Source organism: Chlorocebus sabaeus, unplaced genomic scaffold, assembly GCF_047675955.1.
Source record: "Chlorocebus sabaeus isolate Y175 unplaced genomic scaffold, mChlSab1.0.hap1 unalloc_scaffold_217, whole genome shotgun sequence".
Classification (NCBI taxonomy): Eukaryota; Metazoa; Chordata; class Mammalia; order Primates; family Cercopithecidae; genus Chlorocebus; species Chlorocebus sabaeus.
This window is the reverse complement of record NW_027327501.1, coordinates 202519-216911: the sequence shown is the minus strand read 5'-3', so window position 1 is coordinate 216911 and position 14393 is coordinate 202519. Positions and strand designations below refer to the sequence as shown.

Genomic DNA, 14393 nt, shown 5'->3' with positions numbered 1-14393 from the left:
TTCCTCTCCCAGGATATTAATAACAATATCACAGGGTGGGTGAACACAGCCTGCGATACTGGAATTATTATCATCCTCTCCCCCTCCAGATACTAGGAACCATATCACAGAAGAGCTGTACCCTCCCTGGGATATTGGGAGTAATATCATACGCTTCTTCCATGAATATCAGGAGCAATATCACCGGGTGGCTGTTCATTCATTGCTATGTTGGGAGTCATGTCATATTCTACCCCTCTCAATATTAGGATCAGTGTCACAGGGTGAGTGTATACCTACTGTGGTATTAAAACTAAAATCATGCTCTCTGTCCCTAGATATTAGGAACAACATCACAGGTAGGTGTGAACCCCCTGCAGTATTAGAAGCAATAATATGATTAATTAGCAAACATCAATCATCGATTTTAATAATTATCAGGCTAGTCTCGAACTCTTGACCTCAGGTGATCTGCCCGCCTCAGCCTCCCAAAGTGCTGGAATTACAGGCGTGAGCCACGGCGCCCAGCCAACACTACTTGACATCCCTTTTTGGACCTCAAATTTAGCATGCGGAAAACACACTTTTGATTCCCCCTACTATAACCCACTCCTCCCATAGTCTTCCCGATCCCAATAACAGCATCTCTAGTCTTCCAGTTACTCAGGCCAAAATCCTTGACATCATCCTTAATACTTCTTTTTCTCTCTCTTGTCATCCAACCCATTTAAACTCTCCTTTCAAAATATGTGCCAGACCTAACCACTTCTCACCTTCCTCATCATTTCCAACCAGGTCCAGCCCTCATCATAGCGCTCTGGGTTACGGCAAAAGCCTCCCAATCGCCAGGCACAGTGGCTCACGCCTGTAATCCCAGCACTTTGGTAGGCCAAGGCAGGTGAATCATCAGAGGTCAGGAGTTCAAGACCAGCCTGGCCAACATGGTGAAACCCCTCTACTAAAAATATAAAAAATTAGCCGAGCATGGTGGTGGGCGCCTGTAATCCCAGCTATCCGGGAGACTGAAGCAGGAGAATCACTTGAACTCAGAAGGCAGAGGTTAGAGTGAGCCGAGATTGTGCCATTGCACTCCAGCCTGGGTGACAAGAGCGAAACTCCATCTTAGAAGGTTAAAAAAAAAAAAAAAAAAAAAAAGCTTCCCAACCCACGTCTCTCCTTCCACCTTTCACCCTGCCCTGCATTCTCCCTTCCTCTCTCAAACATTTCAGAAAAAAAAAAAATTATATCCACAGAGAGGGAAAGTACAAATGGGGTGAAATGTTTGGGGAATCTGAGGGAAGAGTATATGGGAATTGTCTGTACTATTTTTGCAACTTTTCCATAAGTCTGAATTATTTCGAATTCAAGAGTTAAACAAAGAAAAAAAAAAAACATTATCTCCCTTTGTGAATCCATCCTGTCTTTCCCCTGGCAACTTAAGGACACTCTCAACTAACACATCTATTTTTTCATGAACACTAAAAGAACCCTTGCCGAGTTTTGACTTTCTGTGCTTGGCAGTAGAAGTGTGTGTGTGTATGTGTGTGGTGTGTATGTATATATAGAGAGGGAGAAATATATATATGAGTATATATATAAATATATACTATATTTACAATGGTAATGTATATATATATAAATATATGTGTATGTGTAGATATATATAATACGTACCCCATAGCCTGTCCTTAACCAGTTCTAAACTTAGTCCGAAAAACACACATCTAAGCACAGAATTTCAAAATAATACGATGAATATTTTGATAGAGGGATGTGTTGCTATGGAACACGCTGCTAAGACACAAAACCTCCTAGATGGGACAATGAATGAACGAAGTTTGCACCTATAGGCACCCCCTCTGATATCCCCTCAAACGTTTATAGTTATATGCATTTGCTTCCGCCAGGACCCCTATTTCATAAGGGTTAGTTCTAGAGTCTAGCAAGTTCCTACTACAGCTGGCACACATATGCCATTCAAAAAACAGTGGCGGAGTGAATGACGAGTTAAGAACCGTTTGTCAGCCAGTGCTCAGTAATACAACATGCACTGGTATGCAAATGATATTTTTGTGGAAAGCAACAGCAGGATCACAAATTATCTTTCCAGAGAAAGCAAACCTCAAAAGCTTCTTTACCCTACTAAAGCACATTATAAGAAGCTCCCCTTATATAAAAGAAAACCTCCTCATTCGTTATCAATGGCATGTAAACCTAATAAGCCTCCGTCTCTGATGACATCTCTTCCATCCCCAGGGCTAGATAAAGGAAGTTCCGGAAACCCTGGTAGTTGTGAAGGTGGCTCCCAGCTCTGACAGTCTTGAACCCTGCATGCGTGGAGGTCACACAGCAGAAGAACAACAGAGGGAAGCATCATCAGACTTCGAATATGTTTGAACCAGAGATAGCAAATAGGCTGCAGCCAACTGAAAACACCAGAGATTCATGGTGGCCACCTGAGGGGTTGTGCTCTTAAAAAACAAAAATAAAAAATAAAAATTAAAAAATTAAGAAAGGAAGGGGTCAAGAATCCATCAGGTCTGACTGAGACGTGTATCAGTGACTAACACCCCGTATGGCAAAAGTACTCCGGTGCGCTTTGGGTACTCACAGCTTCAGCAGTATTCAAAGGCTTGTGCTCCCCTAAGACTAAGCCACGGGAATACCCCCAGCAACACTGCCAGGAGAAACGTCTCCCATGGATTTGGCTAGAAATACAGTTGTCTTTAACAAATTCACACTGAATAAATCCTGACTTATTAGAGCCTGTGAGAATGGCATTCTCAATGATAACAGTTATCACTACAATCTCCAAACATCTGCGATCCTGCAGGGAGGAGCTGTGACAGTGCAGGCCACAGGCCACATGTCCAGAATGTTTCCCAGATTGCCTGTTACAGAATAAAAGAAATGAATCCCCCCCCAAGAATGTCTTCACTCACATTTAGCCAGTTGTTCCTTTGTGTGCATCTCTGTGCTAAAATGGCCATTCTTCCCCACAGCCTGAAGTCATATGCTAAAATAAAAGAGACTCACATGAAGTCAGAACCATGCAGATGCAAGGAAACCACCACAAAGGAAATGGGCTGGAGAGTGTGGCCAGGAGGATGGTACTTCCCAGGAAGCAATTACTTCATCTCTGCCCATGAAGCAGGCAGCTGTTATTGTCCCCCAGGCCCACGCCAGCCACTCAAAGTAGGTTCTAACCAAACTACCTCCAACAAGCAATATAAATACACCACACAATTGGCTTCTGAAAGGACACCTTGCAACCAACAAGAAACTGTTAGCACAACTTTGACAAACTGTACAACTAAAAACCTTGGAAAGGGATAAACACTGCCACATTTTGACTCAAATACTGCTACGTGGTAGCACCGCAATAATTCACTGAAACAAAAGAATGAATGAGGAATACGTTTATATAGGAATCAGAGGAAGCATGACTAATCATTTAAAGAAATAGGTCAAGAAACTGCTAGGTTCAAATGCTACCGTGAGACACTGTCAGGGCCTTAGGCAAATTCACTTCTCTTGGTCCTGTTTCTAGGTTCATCAAAAACCAGCTTTGGATTAGGGAATCTATTGCTTCCCCAAGTCTTCCTTCTGTGATTCCAGCCCAGATTTTAGGACTGCTCTCCCACTTGGTATATGAAAGCACTTTCTATGTATAAAAGCAAGAGTGCATTTCTGTGTTGAATGCGGTTTGGGACCTACTCTATGAGGCAGAATATCATCATGTAACTTTAAACGTGACGACAAGGCGCACTCTAGATAAGGATAACACATAAGATGGGGCCATACACCTGTGCATGCCTGACAGGGAGATGGGGAAGTCTCATGTAATGAAGCCAGGGTGCCTGTTGCACCTGAACATCCTCAGTCCACGTCAAGTTCACAACGTCCTTCTGACATCAAACCACAGGTATCACATACTTTTCCATACTTTCCACCCAAGATTAAAATATGCAGAGCACCGTGATAAAGACACCTCCATTCCCAGCATGTTGGCTTTCATTCCATAGAATTACATACTTTCGGTGCAAAATGGTGACCAGGTTCCAGCGGCAAGCAAGACTGGGCTCAGTGGGGACAGCAGGCCCTGCAGGAGCCACCACTCCTGTCGCCACAGTCTGATGCAGCTGCAGAGAAGCTGTGGCTGAGGCCATTCACTTTGTGAGAGAACCGCACAGGAGGGAAAAGGTAGGGAAGAGGGCAACGTCATGCTTCTGAGCCCAAGCCAAGGAATCGCATCCCCTGTGACTTGCACTTATATGCCCAGATGACCTGAAGTAACTGAAGAATCATAAAAGAAGTGCAAATGCCCTGTCCCACCTTAACTGATGACATTCTACCACAAAAGAAGTGAAAATGACCGGTCCTTGCCTTAAGCGATTATATTATCTTGTGAAATTCCTTTTCCTGGCTCAAAAAGCTCCCACACTGAGCACCTTGTGACCCCCACTCCTGCCCACCAGAGAACAACCCCCCTTTGACTGTAATTTTCCTTTACCTACCCAAATCCTATAAAACGCCCCCACCCTTATCTCCCTTCGCTGACTCTCTTTTTCAGACTCAGCCCGCCTGCACCCAGGTGATTAAAAAGTTTTATTGCTCAAACAAAGCCTGTTTGGTGGTCTCTTCACAGGGACGCGCATGACAGGCAGGTGCAGAGCCAGGGAAGGGCCAGTGATGAGAACAGAAAGGAATGCGTCTCCCTGTACACACACTCGGATTTTATGACAATGTGCGCAGGGGGCTGAACTGGATGCCTGAGAACATTCCTCTAAGTTCTTTTGCTGATTTTCTAAATATTGGTGTAAAATCTGAACTCAGACAAAATTTTTTTAAATCGCTTCAATCAACATCTTTGTCTAGTGCTCAGCATCATATCTACGTGATCATCTAGAAAACCAACTTCTGTTCTAAGGCTCACATCTTCCTATTAAGTCCCAGGGATTTTACAAGGGAATGCACCTCTCATTCGCATCAAGAAGACACACAACTACTATTAAAGAAATGATTAAATTGCTTACATAATTTTTTAAACACCCAGATTTGAAATACAACAGAGACAACGTTTTGATAGCTCTGCTTTCCAACTGCGAACTGCGAGTGGAGAAAATAACCTACCATGATTTCTAACCAGTCAACAACCTGTCTTCCCTGGCTGCAGTAGGAGCAATCTTTCTGAGCTCAGGATGAAAAAGAACCCAGCTGGTTAGGGGACAGACAATCATCAGTTCTCAGTGGACTTCCCGGGTCCCAAATCCCCATGTGACACGTGGAAGTAAACAGCTATCATTGACCAAGCATCTGAATGCTTATCTCACCTCGCCATCTGATTCTCCTGCCATGCAAATTTAAAATTAATAAGCCTGCTATTAGAGAACAGAGTTGGTGCTACATCTGTCTTCCTAAAATTATGGATAATTACCAGCCCACAATGGCTTCTAATCAGATTTGAGTAGTCCCTTAGACAGGAAGCTAAAGTGCCTCAGCCCTAAACTGAGAAGAAAACAGAAACTGGAATGCTCTAGGTTTGATATTTTCCCCCTTGTTCTAAAGTTGCTGTTCACGAATCTCCTTCTACTGTCTTGTTTATAAAATGTATGAGAAACAGGGAAATTCAAAGACATGATAGAAATGGCCACGTTTTCTAGGTACAAACTTTGTGAACATTATTTTTAGGTGCTGGGCTTTTTCTCCACAAATTGTGAGCCTGGAGTACATTTTCTCCCTCGTGGTTACACATTCAGAGTCAGGGAAAGTGGCTTTAGGAGTAAAGAGGGGAGTGCAGTGAGAAGTGACCGGACACTGAGAAGGACAGACAGGGACTCTACCTTGGTGGCCTACAGCATTCCTGGGCCTCCGACTTTACTTTTCTATCTGTACAAGGGATCTAAAGGCCCGTGATTCTAGGCCATGACAGCTCTTCATACACACATACGCAAACATCACACGCCTGTGTGAAAAGCTGTGACACTTGGCTGATTTCCTGAAGAAGTTATCTTGTATCATTTCTACTCAAGTACTCCACCTCCTTCCAGACAATTATCTGAGGATGATGGGCTATCCCACAGCCATGTGTGTAACCTCTGCTGCTTATGATCCCTGTTCATATAGCATTTTCCAAAAGCATTTGGTGTGAACTGACAGAAGAAAGAAGAATAAGGTTCTTTCAGCCCATTCATTCATTCATTCATTCATTCAACAAATATTGACTATCTATGTGCCAGGCACTGGTGATATAACAGCGAACATATATTTTTGTAGGTAGCGACAGACAACCAAAAAGTATGTTAAAGAGTGATCAATACTGTAGAGGAAAATACACCAGGAAACAGGAAAGAAGAATACCCCTAGCCACCCTACACTGGGGTGACGCTAGTGTTACAAAATGAAAACAGCGGCCGGGGGCGGTGGCTCACATCTGTACTCTCAGTTCTTTGGGAGACTGAGGCAGGCAGATCACCTGAGTTCAGGAGTTCAAGATCAGCCTGACCAACATGACGAAACCTTGTCTCCACTAAAAACATAAAAATTAGCTGGACGTGGTGGCACACACCTGTAATCTCAGTTACTCAGGAAGCTGAGGCACAAGAATCACTTGAACCTGGGAGGCAGAGGTTGGAGTGAACCGAGATCGTGCCACTGCACTCCAGCCTGGGTGACAGAGCAAGACTCTGTCTCAAAAAATGTAATAAAAAAAAAATGTAAACAGAGAATAAGATACCGAAAGAAAGAACATGAACGATTAATTGTAACAAAAGCCTTTGTAAGCTGATTCTTTCCTTCCTGGATCCTTGTCCCTTACAAATGGAAAAAGAGGGCGAAGAGGGGGTAGCATCCAAATGATGTTGTAAGATGGCTTCGGGTTTCAGATGTCTGACAGCCATACTCATGTACTTCAAGGAAAAAGCTCTAGCTCTATAAGCAATCTGGGCAATGGTTTAATGATCCTGTAAGATCAGTACCATATTCTCTCATTTTTCATAGATGAGGAAACTGAGGCATAGAAAGGCTAAGTAAATTGTCCATGGTCACGGGTGATTTAGAAACTTTTCTTCAAACTTTCAAAAGTTAACTACTGCCACTATTACACATGGGTTTTTGTTTGTTTGTTTTTGTCTGTTTTGAGACAAGGTCTTGCTCTGACCAGGCTGGAGTGCAGTGGCGTGATGATGGTTCACTGCAGCCTCGACTTCCCGGGCTCAAGTGATTCTCGCACCTCAGCCTCTCCAGTAGCTGGGATTACAGGCATGAGCCACCACACCTGGCTAATATTTTAATTTTTATTTTTTGTAGGGATGGGCTTTCACCATGTTGCCCAGACTGGTTCCAAACTCTGGGCTCAAGAGATCCTCCCAGGTTGGCCTCCCAAAGTGCTGGGATTCCAGGTGTAAGCCACTGTGCACAGCCCTACACATGTGACTTATACAAAGTCAGAGCAGTGAGCAGGAAGAGAACAGAGACTTCAGCGAGTCTCCTGGCTGTGGCAACGCCGTATCCCTCCTCCATACCGTAATGTGTCTACACCCACCAAGCTCCTAGACGTTGAAGGCAGGCCAGCTCAGAGACGAAACAGCAGTCAAGAAAGAGAAGATGCAGACACGCGTCTTGATTTCAGCTCGAGCGTGCCTCTCTGCCCTGCAGCTGCACAGGCAGAAACCAGGGACCGTGAGTCTGAGGCAGTGTGTTCGGTTCATGGCAGGTAATCTTTTGGGAGACCATTCCATACAATTAGTGTTACACTTCTCAAAAAGGAAGTGTGAGTTTTATAGAAAAATCGATTCCATTTGGGAGAAAGGCCTAATAAAACCACAAAAGGATAACACATTCATACAACAACAAATTCAATTCATCTGTCACAAACTGAAATCCCAAAGCCATCTGGGCACACAGCTGTTTTTTCTGAGCTGAAATTCAACTCCAGTTGAGAAACAGGTCAACTTTTCTAAAAAGATTTCTTTTTCACATGCCTTCAATAGAAATTCCTTTCCCTCACTTGTCATTTTCCAGATTTAATGACTCTGTTGGCCTTTCTCTCATTTAGGCCGTGAACACTGACTGCATGTCTACTATGGCCAGGACTCCAAGGGAGGCACCCTAGGGAACACAGATGACCGCAGCACAGCGACAACCTCAAGGAGCACACACGGGGAAGGCAAGATGATACAATCGAAGACTTCACACAGAAAAGAACTTGGCATCCATACCCCGTCCCATTTCTAGAAAACAACGATGCTCACTTAGGAACATTTACCGAACAGCCTGCAGTGTGGAGGCAGCACGAGGGGGCTCCATGCGGGGAAGAGCACCTTCAGAAGGGGGCGTGCAAGCAACGTGGAGGCAGGAGATGCCCCCACGCACAAGGACCAGCCTGAGGGCCTGCAGAAATGCCCATGCATCTGGGAAGAGGGAGAGAGGACAAGATACTTAAATGCTCCAAAATGAATAAAAGCCTCCCAAGAACCTCCCCCGAAATGGGGCAGGGATTTACAAAAGACCAAACCGAACGTGTGCCGTTACCTGAGCATAGCGCCACCAGAGCGAGCTATCAAGGAAGAAACAGGGTCACTAGAAGCCTGAGCCTCTACTCCCAGCTCTGCGACTCATTCACCCTATGACCTTGGTGAAGGCTCTTAGCTTCTGTGAACCACAAGAGAATCATGGGAAAACAGAAGATATGAAAACTGCTCTGCCTTTTTCACAGAACTGCTGAGGGAATGAAATCAGATAATGGATTTTAAAATTCTCTGTGAATTACAAAGCAAAATGCAAACATACGAAATCATTCCTACCATTAATAACAGCACTATCAAATTAAGAGCAGAGTTAAGACCACTGCATTTTCCACCCCCCGACTCCCAAGAGAAATAGTGAGACCAGCCGATGTATTTGGGCAACCCCAGTATCTAGGCTTTGAGAGCCTCACACCGCTCATGAACTCTGACAGTATCACTCCAGCCCAGTGCTCATTAAGTTCTCCAAGACAGCCAACTGACAGAAAATACTACAGCTTTTTCAGCTGGGCTTGAAGCCCTCCAAGTTCACAGCACAGCTAAACAATGAAGAAGAGGTTTTCTGCCACTAGACTCAAAACCTGGCTTTTGTAGATTCCCACAGAAAGAACATTCAAGGCCAGGCGTGGCAGCTCATGCCTGTAATCCCAGCAATTTGGGAAGCCGAGGCAGGAGGATCACCTGAGGTCAGAAGTTCAAGAACAGCCTGGCCAATATGGCAAAGCCCCATGTGTACTAAAACTACAAAAATTAGCCGGGCATGCTGGCGGGCACCTGTAATCCCAGCTACTCGGGAGGCTGAGGCAGGAAACTCGCTTGAACTCAGGAGGCCGAGGTAGCAGTGAGCTGAGGTCACGCCACTGCACTCTAGACTGGATGACAAGAGGGAAACCCCATCTCAAAAAAAAAAAAAAGAAAAAAAAAGCATTCTTTTTTGCTGATGTTAAATTTCCTGTGCTTAACACAGAGAAATCATACAACACTGAAATCCTGAAAAACATATCATAAAAAGCATTTAGTGACTGAAAAGACATTCAATATAACCTGCAACAGTGAGTTCCCCTCCTCTTTCCAGTCAGCTCCACTAACGCTGTGACCCTTAACAATGCTTCCACTACCACAGAGGAAAATTAATAGAACCGCTTACCCCTCTCAGCTGACAGCTAAACCACTGTTTCTCCCTGGGCTCACTAAAGATGACCTTTACCCAAAACCAGGCTGCAACGACCCTGTAGATGTTGACTAACAATTTCAAAATTCCCATATTCTTTGTCCACTCCTAAGGAAGATGAACTGAAGCCAGGTGTCTCCAAGTCAGAACTAACAGAGGCCTTAAACATCAGATGGCCCATTCCCTTCTTTGACAACCGGGGGATCTAAAGCTGAGCTTATGGAAGAAAACAGCCTGTTTAGTAACAAAGTGAAAACTAAACCCTAGTCACCCAACCTCTGGTCCGGAACTCCTGCGACAATCCACCGCCCATACAGGATGAGTCTCCCTAACCAGAAACTCCAAAATCCACAACTTTTGAGTGCCGACGTGACACTCAACGAAATGTTCATTGGAACAGCTCAGACTCTGGATTTTTGAATTCAGGAGGCTCAACCAGCAAGTATAGTACAAATATTCAAAAATCCAAAAATATAAAAAAATCTGAGACACTTCTGGTTCCAAGCAGTTTGGATGAGGGATATTCAACCTGCATTTTTTTTTTCTCTCTAATGAAGGAAATTAAAAACGAGGCCCGAGCAAAGTCATTCAATCCATACTAAAGTCATTCAATAGTTTAATTAGTACCCATTTAAAGTTAAGTGCTACCCGCAGATATTTAAAAGGATGAATACTTACATGCCTATAATCTCAGAACTTTGGAAGGCCAAGGCGGGAGGATCACCTGATGTCAGGAGTCCAAGACCAACCCGGCCAGCATGGTGAAACTCCATCTCTACTATAAATGCAAAAATTAGCCGGGCATGGTGGCGCACACCTGTTATGCCAGCTACTCGGGAGGCTGAGGCACGAGAATCGCTTGAACCTGGGGGGAGCACGTTGCAGTGAGCCGAGATCACACCACTGTACTCCAACCTGGACCACAGAGCAAGACTCTATCTCAAAAAAAAGAAAGAAAGAAAGAAAGAAAATTTAAATTGTGTTTTCACATGGAGCCCATGTTCCCAGAACACAAGCCCTGCTCTATGCTCCAAGGGCACACAGGGTGCCCCTTTATCTTAATGCTCACCATATTCCATGGCAGCCATTGGCACGTGTCTGTCCATCACACTAGACTTCCTGTGCATGAGGCAGGGATCACATATTATTACCTTTCTGTCCCCAATGTCTGGCCTAGAAGACACTCAGTAAATGATTCCTGAACTAAGTCAGTTACTAAGATATGTTAAACTTGTATTAACAAAATTGATTTAATAAGTTTGCCAATGCAGCGCTCATACCACTCAGCTTAAATCTCAACCTGCGGATTTATCTTGTGTTCTGCTAGATTATCACCTATTAACATTCAGGAGGCACCTAGTATATGCTAGGCATTACTAATTGCTGGGGACCTAGTAGTGACAAAACAACATTCCTTGTTCAAAGGCAAGTTCTAGTATAAAGAGGAATAGAAGGAACAGGCTAGATTGATGAGAGAGCTAAGAAAAGGACAGGCTGCCATGGGAAGCACCTGGTCTTGTCTGGATGGTACACAGTTAACAAAGTCTGAGTGCTTCATATAGCATAAGATCATCTCCTCCAAAGAAGCGAATGAAGCTTTGATTCCCCAGTACCAGAAGTCACCATAAAGGTGTGCACAGCCCCAAGCTTAGAGTAGGAAGTGAAACCAAAAAACAAACAAAGCTCCAAGTTCCAGAGGAAACGGTCCAATTATGAAATCCTCTGGCTACGTTCAATTGAAATTCAAGGTATTCAAGAGGCCAATATTTAAGTGATAAATTCACCCAACCGCTTAAAACTAAAGTAGTCTTTGATTCAAGGGGTAAAGGTATAGTACCTTTTACAAATTTATTAGCTCTTAATATTTACATTTAAATATGATGATGATGGTGTAATAATAACTTTACTGAGTAGTTACTATGTGTTAGGCACCAAACTAGGCACTTTACACACACATTTGCACGATCATGTGAGATGATAATTACCCCTTGTCATTCCATTTCATAGATGAAAGTCAGGTTTATATATGCTTAAAAACTTGTCCCAAATGACACAGCTAGTTAGCAAATCCCAGGCAGCCTGACTCCATAGGCCTTGTTTAAAGAAGTAATATTTATAATCTGTCCAGCACAGCGGTGGTACAAACAAGAGTTCAATAAATGCCTAAAAGGTACTTCATACCCAAAATCGTTTCCTGCCAATCAAACTGGACTTACAATGGTTCTGCATAACCAACTGTCAAATCATTGTTCCATGAAGAAAAGGTGGAATGGGTAGAGATCAGAATAGAGTGAATAACTGGTCAATGTACTTCATGACAGGTAGTAACAGGATGTGGCATTTAGGCTATTTCCACACTTGTTTGCATAACACTTTTTCACAGTTCTAAAGCACAAGAACCATTCTAAGCTGGTGAAAGCGTAAGGCATGTCTATGATCCAGGACTCCAATTCACTGTGGATCAGTGGATCTCAACCTTTACTCAACCTTTAGGGTATATCAGAACCACCTGGGGTTTTTTAACAGCATTATAGCTGCCCAGGCTCCATTCCTGCAGATTCTATTTCAACTGGTCTGGAGTAAGCACGCATGTGTTTTTCACAGCGCCCCAGATGCAGCTAGGTTTGCAAACCACTGTCCAAGATGCTCTCACACTTCCACTCCGTTCAACACACACTCACTGAGATTCTAAGCACTATGAATCGGATTAAGTTAACAAGTCAGGCTCCACTCCCTAATAATATTGGCAAAGAAACCAATATCAGAGATTTATTCCAGTCCAAACCAAATAAATTACCGGGTGAAAAAAATGCCCTGGCATAGTTTTTCCTACAAAACAACTTCCTGCGTCTTCCTGGTCCGTAGCCTAGAGACTGACTCTGAGCCATGAGAATTCAGAATCAGGGGAAAATGCCAGTTTGAGGCATCTGCCTGCCAGTTTGAGGCATCTGCCACACTCCTAGCACACCCCCAAAAGCGTCCAGCTACATTTCACATCCACTGTCCTAACAGGGGTCGAAATAGGGAAGAGCAGTGCAATACAGAAAACAGAGCCTGCTCTGCTGGGCATTAAAAGGCTGGAGAATTCCAGTCCTAGCCCTGCTACCAATCGATCTGGTCACTTCTCTCTGGTCCTTGTGTGGCCAACAGTTACGCGAGAGGGTGAGGCATAAAAACACAGATGTCAGGCAAGCTCCAGCATCCAAAATACATAGAAATTAAAAAGCATTAAGGTGATATCAAGGAAAGTATGCCATCAACCAGAAAAGTAACTGAAGTATTCCTTTTTCCATTCTTAAGAAATCAAAAGTGGAAGCAAAAAATTGAACAATCAGCCTACCAAGTAGACTGGGGCAACAGAATACACTCACGGATTCTGTTCACAACAGCGGGAGTGACAGACCAAAAGGAGAACGGCAGAGCGTCCCTCTCCCCTCTGTCCACTCATGCCACCAGCACGTGAGTGCGTCCACATGCAGCGCCCAGTCTCCTGTTCCACTGACGCCAGCGTCCACTCACCACAAGCCTACTAAGCGCCACATGTGCTATGATGCTCCCTCATCTCATCACCATAGACGTCCCTGCTGGAGGTGAGTATGTGACAGACGAAAATCACGGAGGCCTAGGGAGGTTGAGACCCGCATTCCCACTGCGGTGAGGGTGTGCTTGAGAGGGACCCCACGGCTGGGCCCTCCATGCCGCTCTCCTCAGTAATCACTCCCAGACCAGAGCAACGAGGGTGGATTTTCTTCCTCTCACTATTTTCAGCCCCTTGGCTGACCCACCGTTCCCCAGAAAGCTATCGAGTTCTGGCAGCTCTGACTCCACAAAGCCATAAACGCACGGGACACACAGCCCATCTGTCTCTAACGGGTCTTTTACTTGTCATGCTGGTCATTTCAAAGAGCAGATGAGTTAAGAAAGACTTGGCAAGTTACCACGAAATGACCCCTCCACTCCTTCCTGAGGGAAGGGTGACTAGCGAGCAGTCAGGCCGGATTTCTTCCCCGACTCCCTGCATTCCTGTCCCCAAGGAGCCACAGACATTCCCACCAAATAGAGGCAGGAGACAGCCGCCTCCTTCCTACAGCTGGGGGGGAAGGGTCCTCTCGGGCCTTTCTAACTGCATGAAAACCAAACTGTGAGCTGTACTGACCCGGGCCTCACCCATGTTGCAGTCACGTACAACACAGGTGCCCAGTGGTATCATCAGGCAGAACTACGAATGTGCTTTCCATCGTTTTCATACAGTGATTCCAGAACCGCTATCCACACAGCTCCACTTCTCACACATACGACGTACTTCACGGATTACACAGCATGTTCACCATGCCCCTCATCTGCTCCTCCCAGCAGCCTTGTGTGATCCCTTGAGTATGCTTCCTCATACTGAGGTTTGAAACCAAAACTTTCTCAAGAACATCCAGCTAGTGTTAGAACCAGGATATGAGGGCTTCTGATTCTAGAACCAGTATTTGTGCCACTGTTCCACATGGGCCCCTCCAGGGATTTCTGCCTGATCTTAAAATGCAGACAGCAAATCTGTCTCTCTACAGTCCTCGGGATCCCTATAGGCAAGAAGTCAAACTTCTAACAGAAAGCTTATACTTATTTGGAAGGCTACCTGGGATATTTCTTTTAAGTTAGTTTGTTCATGTTTTGGAAAGATTGTTCCAATGACAATGCGGGACATGAAGTGTAGAAAGGATTCCATGATG

The 14393-nt window shown here is 44.5% G+C and overlaps 1 protein-coding gene across 1 annotated transcript in view; it reads right to left on the bottom strand.

Annotated features, from left to right (window-relative positions):
* LOC140711138 (SH3 domain and tetratricopeptide repeat-containing protein 1-like) overlaps nucleotides 1–14393 on the bottom strand; it is a 41428-nt gene that overhangs the window by 14971 nt on the left and 12064 nt on the right.